Here is an 8914-nt window from a genome sequence, read left to right on the forward strand (position 1 = left end):
TGATCAGACCCCGAGGGGGGCAGGTACCAGGCAGGCCCGGGAGGTCTCTTGCAGCAGAGGCAGGGGCCACTGGGCCATCCCCCACCCCACTGGAGGTACCTCAGCTATGAAGGTGGAAGAGGATGACATTGGGGTCTTTCGCACACAGCCAGCAGCTCTGGCCTGAGGTCTGGGAGACAAATACGGGCATCTGCTGGGCCTTGGCAAGGGCATCATCTCTCTTCTCTCTCTTTCTCTCTCATTAGCCATTTACTGAGCATCCCTGGCACAAGATATTAAGGCCACCACGGCAAACAAAACATGATCTTCGCCTCTTAGAGGTCCGTGGGGCGACAATTATTGGGAGTTTTATCCTGGCAAGATTTATTGGAAGGGACCGTGTTCCAAATTTAGTTTTTAAATACACTGTTCCATTGTTCTCTCAATTGATTGCAGTGTCCTAAAAAATCTGGTAATTCTGAAATCAAACTCCATCTGCCAGACTGCTCCTTATGCCAATGAGCATCACGGAAGTCTTTTGTTAGGCCCCACGTCCCAGTTTTCAGTGTGAAGGTATGACTGTCACTCAGCCTGTGCTTGGAGACCCAATGTGGAGCAGGGATTTGAACGGAGGAGAGGAAGCGGTGTGGCCTGGCGACTGTCTGCCTGTGAAAGCCTGTCCCTTCCCTGGTCAGGCTAAGGCCCCTGACTGGCCCCCCAGTCTCCTCTAAGCAACCTACAGAGGCCCCTGGTGATGAGGTGTGACCCTTCTCATCCCACAGGGGCACTGGCGGATCTGAGGGCAGAAGCCAGAGGAGCCATCAGCTGTGATAAGATGGAGACTCATATGAACGGGACGCCACGGACTGACCTGTGTCCTCTTAAGTTCATACGCAAAAGCCATCGCCCCCCAGTGTGACCACATTTGGAGTGGGGCCTTTGAAGAGGTGGTTCAAGTTAAACGGGCTATGAAGGTGGGCCCTCATCCACTCCACCGCCGTCCTTAGAAGAGGAGGAAGGGATGTCGGGACGTGGGCACAGAGGAGAGGCCACGCAAGGACTCAGCGAGGCGACCCCTGCAGGCCAGGAAGAGGGCCCTCACCAGAAACCATCCCTGCCGGCACTTGGGCTCAGTCCTCCTGGCTCTCCTGAGACGGCACTGGAGGTGGAGGTGGCAGGGGTAGAAAGGCAGTGTGGAGACCTATAGCCAACCCTTGGGTCCGAACCCCGCCAGCTAGCCGGCTGCAGTGACAGTACCCTGAGCACATGACTCGACTGCTCTGAGACCCCATTGCCTCGTCTGTAAAATGGGGCTAATCACAGCTTGTGCCCCACAAGGTTTCAAGAGTCTGAAGTTAGTTCATCCAAGTTAGAATATTTTTTCCCCTCGAGAGAGGTTTTGGCTATAGGGTATGTGTGCTTGCTGGAGAGAAAGAGACAGAGAGACAGAAAATGAGAACCCAGGGGCGATGGACACGCCACCATCTCTTCTCCTCCATTCTCCTCTCAGGAGCTTGGGCAAACACGCACACGTGTCCAGCATGAGTTTTTAAGTTGTCGGGCCCAGGACTCAAACAGTGGTCGACTATGTGAGTCTAGCCACATAACCATGACGCCATCTGTTGGTCCCCACATTTGACATTTTAGAATAGTGTGTGGCATGCAGTAAATGTAAGTTATTTTTTATTTTGCCAGGAGGCATGGTCTGATCCTGGTATCACCCCTCTTTCTTTTTCTTCCTACTTTCCGTCATTCCACAAATATTTGTTGAGCAGCTACTATGCACCAGATTCTGTGCTAGGACCGTACCATGAAAGGGGCACAGATAAGGTTTACGGCTAGGCCTTCCCTGCTGTAACAGGCTGTCTGTTGAATCTGCCACATATGGGCCAGGTCATGTCTGCCTCCATCCTCCCTGGCATAGCACATTTTACGGTTTGCTAAGGAGTCACATATTTAATCTTATTTAATTCTCATGATCATCTTGAGAGTTTGGTATCATTTATTGTTGCTGTTAACAAATGGGGAAACTGAGTAGGAGGATTAGAACCATTTTTCAAGGTCATGAAGGCTCTGGTAGTGAGTTAGACCTGAGGATTTCCTGTAATGTTAACAGTTCTTTTTTTCTTTAATAATTGTTTTATTTAGGACCAGTAGTTGGCGTAATGGCTATGTCACTGGACTCCCATGTAGTCGACTGCAGTTCGAGTCCCGGACCCGGTGGCTTAAACTTACGCTGGGCATGCGTTCGTGTGTGCCCAAGATCCCAAGAGGAGAATGGAGGGGAAGGGATTGAGGCGTGGTCATTTCCCCTGGGGGTGATTTCTTGCTTTCTGTCTCTCTGTCTCACTGTCTCTCTCTGTCTTTCTGGCAAGCGCATGTGCCCTATAGCAAAAACCTCTCCAAAAAAAAAAAAAAAAAAAAAAAAAAGAACCGCTAAAAAAAAAAAAAAAAAAAAGAACTGCTTTACTTAATTTTATTCATTGTCATTATTTTTATTTTATTGTTTTGAAGTTGACCAGAGAGACAGAGAAGGAAAGTGGGAAAGCAAGCTGCCAGATCTGGGACTGGAACCGCGGTCAGCTATGTGGGAGTCTAGGTGGTTTAACCACCACACCACCTGCCAGCCCTTGTTAACAGATCTTTACCCAGTCTGAGGGGGCCAGACAGGCTGTGAGGATTAGAGCCTCTTAGGCAGGAGGAGGGAGAGGGGGCCTCCTGCAGGCCCAGTGTCCTAACAGACCACCTGCAGTCTCTGGACTTGGAATTCAAAGTGGTCCAGTACTCCGAAGCATCAATAATCCATTTAAAATTTAAACAAGACACCTGTGTAAAAAGACATTACAAGTCTCAGAAGGTGGCAATCTCACTCCCAGAAAGTCCTTTCTGGAGATGCCCATTTGTCAAATGCATGCCCCCTTGTTCTGCCTGGTGGGGGAGGAGCAAAAGGAGCTGAAGGAAGAGCCAAGGCACTGGGGAGAGGTGTGCGTGCACGTGCATTCGCCCTGTGCGTGTACGCCTGTGTTTGTGTGTGTGCATGTGTGCGTGTATGTGCATATGAGTGTGTACGTGTGAGCACCTGTGCATGTGTGCCTGTGTATGTGTGTGCATGTGTGCATGCATGTGCATGAGTGTGCATGTGTGAATACCTGTGCGTGTGTGCCTGTGTATGTGTGTGTGCCTGTGTGCATGGATGTGCATGAGTGTGCAGGTGTGAGTGCCTGTGCCTGTGTGCCTGTGTATGTGTGTGCATCCATGCGTGTATGTGCATGAGTGTGCACGTGTGAGCACCTGTGCGTGCGTGCCTGTGTATGTGTGTGCATGCGTGCGTGTATGTGCATATGAGTGTGCACGTGCGAATGCCTGTGTGCATGTCTGCATATATGTGTGCCTGTGTGTACCTGTGTGCCTGTATACATGTGTGTGTATGTGTGCATGTGTGTCTATGCATTGTGGGGGCTTGGTTCCTGACTTCAGAGGTCCTTTTCTGAGTTCGAGCAAGGCTGGAACCAGGACATTGAGAAACTCTGCGACTCAAGCAGTTGAATAAAAGCAGTTCCAATTTACAACCACTAGTGGGAGCTGTTTCCAGAATCTACCCAGTGCCTCCACAAAGAAAATCAGTCCGACTTGAAGGGAGGAGGTGGGAGGGAGTCGACCCCGCCCTCCCTCCAGGGATTTGAAAACACTCCCAGCCCCACCCTCCGGTTGCCTCTCTTCCTGCTTTTCGCTGCTTCCCCCCTCCCCTTACCAGCCAGGTCTTTACCTCTCTACTCTCTACTCACTGCCCCTCAGGGGAGGAGGTGAGGAGGTGAGGAGGTCCAGGCAGAGGTCGAGGGGAAGGGCAAGGTTGCTGCAGGGGACTTCTCTTATGCTCCCACTCCAGTCCTGACAGAGCACAGGGCAGCTCTGCTGCAGGATGCCCCCGAGCCCATGGAGGATGGCTCCGTGGAGGCCCAGCAGTGGAGCCAGGGTACAGGCACCTTTGGGGTGCCCACCCAGGCTCTGGCATCCAGGCTTGTGACTCTGCTCCTCCCAATTGCGTGACTCAGAGGACCTGGCTTCACCTCTCTGAATCAATCTCCTTATCTGTAGAGGGAAGATGATACAGGTTGAGTTGTGTCTCCTCACCCAAAGAGGTTGGAGACCTAAGCCTCGGTGCCCCTGCGTGTGACCTTATTTAGAGAGGGGGCTCTTTACAGAGGTCATCAAGGTAAAATGAGATCATTAGGTGGACCCCGATCCATGACTGGTGTCCTTATAGAGGGGAAATTTGGAGACAGAAGCACACAAATGTAGGAGGAAGACAGTGTGAAGAAATGTAGGGAGGGGACCAGCAGATGGCGTAATGGTTACATCACTGGACTCATGTAGTTAACCATAGTTCGAGTCCCAGACCCTGCAGCTAAAAACTCATGCCCGGCACATGGGTGTGTGCCCAAGATCCCAAGAGGAGAATGGAGGAGAACAGATTGCAGTGTGGCCATCTCCCCTGGGGAGTGATTTCTTGCTATCTGACTCTGTCTGTCTTTCTTTGGTGAGTGCACACACCCCATAGCAAAAATCTCTCTCTCTCTCTCTCTCTCTCTCTATATATATATATATATGGAGAAGAAAGCCATCTACAAAACACTGAATGGACCAGCCTTGCTGGCACTCTGCTGCAGCCATCTACAAAACTCTGAATGGACCAGCCTTGCTGGCACTCTGCTGACTTCCAGCCTCCAGAACTGTGAGGAATACGTTTCTGTGTGAGCCCACCCAGCCCTACCCCGCTCCCCAGTCTGTTACGTTTACACAGTAAATGTAATGTAAATGTAAATGGCACGTAATGCACTAATTCTCACCACAGGCCAGGGTGGACCCTGGGCCCTAGGAAAGGTTGGGACCTCCTGGGGTAGGAGAGAAGGGCCCTTTCCTTGTTCTGTCTGCACTTCCTCTCAGAGCAAATGCTGAGTTTCTGATAAGCCATGCATGGCCAGACCCTGCTTGGGGGAGGCTGCTGGAGGGTCAGAGCAAGGCTCAGACTTGGGTCCCTACTCGGGCACTGGCTACACAGTGAGAGCGTGCGCTCCCGTGACTTACTGAATTTTTCACAAGTTGGATCAGCTCTAAAACAGGGCAAATACCCAAATCTTACCGAACAGCCTGCAGGGCCACTGTGAGATTCAAATGAGATAACAGTGTCAGTCTTGCATCACATAGTGACAGGGACCGCTTCTGAGAAATGTGTCATGAGATGATTCTGCCCTCAGATGAACGTCGCGGAGTGTACTTACACTAGCTGGATGGATGGAGTAGCCTGTGATGCCCCCGGGCTGAAGGCAGAGCCCGTGGTAATTGCACAGGACCACTGTCGTGTGTGTGAAAAGTCCTTATGCAAGGTGTGTTCATAGCTGTGTGTACAGTCTTTTTGTTTGTTTGTTTGCTATAGGGTGTGTGTGCTCACTGGAGAGACACAGAGGGAGAGAGACCGAGAGAGAGAAACTGAGAAATCACCCTCTAAGGGGAATGGTCACTCTGTAATCCCTTCTCCTCCATTCTCCTCTTGGGATTTTGAGCATGCATGCACACATGCCTGGCGTGTTTTTAAAGCCACCAGTTCCAGGATTTGAACTGCAGAGTCGAACATGTGGGATCCGGTGTCTTAACCACCATGCCTGCTGGCTTGTATGTAGTCATTTTATAAACCCCCCCAGCACTAATGATTGTGGTGGTTTTGTTTGTCATGGGAGGGAATTCTGAGAATGACAGAGAAGTGTCACAGGGACATTGGAGGTAGACATTTCTGCCTCAGAGGAAAACTTGATACTGTCCCAAGGGGCCCACAGTGGCAGGAGCCCAGTGGCCACGCTCAGAGGTGCTTCTAGGGCTACACCATCCTGAATTCAGGTATCCTGCTACCAAGTGGTCACAGGGAGCCCACTTACATTTTGAATCCCCCCCTATTTTTTTTTTTAAACTATAGGATGCATGCACTCACCAGAGAGACAGAGAGAGACAGAAAGCAAGAAATCATCCCCTGGGGAGATGATCATGCTGTAATCCCTTCTCCTCCAGTCTCCTCTTGGGATTTTGGGCACACACGCACATGTGCCTGGCGTGTTTCAAGCCATCAGGTCCAGAACTCAAACCATGGTCAACCACATAAGAGTCCAGCACTTCAACCACTATACCACCTGCTGATCCCTTGAACCCTTTCCTGAGATTCCATATGAGAAAGAGACCTACAATGTATTTCGTGTTTATTCTCTGAAAGCTTTATATTTGACAGCTCATTTAATTCTCTTGACAATTCTAATAGGTATACATAATGAGCCCTACGTACAGTTAAAAGGATCGACTCTCAGAGAGTTTGATTAACTTGGCCTCAGCCACACAGTGGAGCTGGGATTTGAACCTAGACTTCTATAACAGAAGGCATGTAAAACCGTGGCATCATTCACATCTGGCTTTTTAGGTTCACACGGTGTTTTCTGCTTGTGCTTGCCTCACAAATGAAGTGTCCTTATTTAAGCGAAGTGCCCACTGATCATTGCAACAGCTGAACCTGAGCATTTCATTACAAACGATGCTTAGAGCAAATGCTAATAAACACAGTTCGAGACATCTGAACGCCTTCCTTCTCCAGTAACCATTTTTAGTCAGTCTTCCCTCCTCTGTCTATCTTTGAAGAGAAAGTCGCAGTTCTTTGCTCTTTCTACCCATTTATGGTTTTTCAAAAAGGCCCTTCCATTCTCAACACACTCCACCGCAGGTCCCCGACCACAGGCCTCTCCTCCCTAACCCATTCTCCTCTGTTATCCGGAGAAGAGCAAGAGAACGGCAGGTCCCACGTCGTTCCCCTCTCGGCACTGAGTTCCCACTGTCTCCACCACGAGGCCAGCAACCAGCGAGTCTCTCTCTCTTTCTCTCCCTCGGGAAATGTATAGCCCCGTTCTTCCCTTTGCCACTCAGAGGAAAACCTCTCAGCACCTTATTCTCACTCTCCAGGACACAAGGGGCATTTTCTCCCCTGTCTTTCTCTAGCATAAACTCCTTTTCTGACGTGAATTTGTGTCCAAGGCTGGAGACATTCTTCCTGGGCTTTGGTTTCATTTCCAGTGTGATGTGAGACATGTCTTCCAGAGGAACAGGTCCCTGGGATGGAAGATGATCTTCTTTCATCACAGGCTCCCTGCGTGGGCTTTGTGCTGTGCCTGGGCAGAGGGTGGCCATGCAGAGGGTTTGAAAGAGCCAGGGAGTGTGTGTGTGTGTGTGTGTGTGTGTGTGTGTGAGGGGAAGAGGTGCTGGGGGGGTGGTTGTTGGCTTGCTCTGCATTTATAGGGAGAAATCAGGAATGCAGAGGACTTATTCTGACCTTGGGCCCACACACAGGGAAGGTTTCTGGGCCTTCTGAGGAGCCCATTTCCACTCCTCGAGGGCGAGCTTGGCACAGTAACCCCAGAGCCAGTGTTGGCATCTGGCCCATACCAGGAGCTGGATGAATGCTTGGGAAAGGATGAGCGTGCACTGGCGTCGTGGAGAAACTTCAACTGGATCTGTAGTGAGTGTTCGTTACCTTCTCCTGCTTGGAAGTTCAGGAAAAAGAGAGACTTGAGGGCCTGTGCAGAGAAATCCAAACTCTCCAGGATGATGGGACACAATTATCTTTGGGGGGCTGTGGGGGAAGCTGGGGTGGGGGCTCTGGCTTGGCCTTCCTTTGGCCCGGATTGTCCCTCTCTTTGCCCTCCTCCTTTCCCTCCTGTGCTTGAACTTGTATTACGCTCCAGACGTTGTGTTGGGATTTCAGCGTTAGAGGGGCCCAGCCAAGGTCCTGAAGGGCTAATACCCTGCGGTGGGCTTCTGTCCCTGGCCTTATCCTCTTCCACCGGCTGTGGTCGTCGAGCTTCCATCTGCCACGTCCGGTCAGGCCACCTTGCCTCCATCCTACCTCGAATAGCACCTCTTACAGTTTGCTAAGGAATCTCATGTACTATCTTGTTCAATTCTCATAGTCATCTTGGGAGCCTGGTGTTATTTATTTCTGTCATATTTATATTTACTATTTGTGTTAGCCATAGAACAACAGGGTGGGAGTGGAGGAAGGGCCCAGGCGTGGCCCCTCTGGCTGAGAATCGCAGAAGCTTCATCCCCATTCCTGACCAGGATCCTCAGGCTCACTGCTGTGCTCTCCCCAGGCTTCTGACTGACACCTCGGCTGGGAGCGAAATAGCATTCATTATCCGGTGACATTTTGCAGGCAGCTTTTTACCTCTGCTTCCCCTGAGACGCGATAACAAAAGTTCGTCTGATCTTTCTTTTACTGTCTCCCCAGCTCCCTGCCACCCTCGGTTCCTTTTCATGTCTGTGTTTGAGGGCAAACTTCCTCCTGTCTCCAGGCTGTGCTGGAGGACAAGTGCAGGGGTCCCTGGAGAGAACAGGGCATCTCTCTTCCCCTCACTTCAAGGGCCTTAGGAGCGCTCTGCCCTGTGGGATGAATGAGCGTGTTTTATGTGAAGAGGGGACACCTTGGGTGTCTCCTTTCCTTGCCCTTCCCCAGGACCTTGTGAGGAGGAAGAGGGTCAAGTATTCGGCTCCTGGGGTGGGGCTGGGGAGGCCTTCTTGTCACTTTGTCACTGGAAGGCTGGCATAGGTCTGGGCCTTAGCAGGGCACACAGAAGCAGAGGAAGGTGGAGCTGCTGCTCCCCTGGGAGGGGCCTGCTGCGATGGAGAGGCTGCCCCAGGGTGGCCCCAGGGCAGAGTGGGAGTGCCTGGGCGTCTTCCGGATTGCTCCTTCAGGAGGGCTGCCTTTCACAGGCATAGTTGCTTCACCGAAAAACTTGTGCAGGGTCCGAGGCAGGGCCTCCTGAGCAACCTCCGAATGGGGGCTTTTGGGAGAGAAGCCAGTGCCCTGGCTCCCTCAAGGCTCCTGTACCCCTGCCCACCCGGAGCA

Source organism: Tupaia chinensis, unplaced genomic scaffold, assembly GCF_000334495.1.
Source record: "Tupaia chinensis unplaced genomic scaffold, TupChi_1.0 Scaffold000270_2, whole genome shotgun sequence".
In the NCBI taxonomy this organism is placed as follows: Eukaryota; Metazoa; Chordata; class Mammalia; order Scandentia; family Tupaiidae; genus Tupaia; species Tupaia belangeri.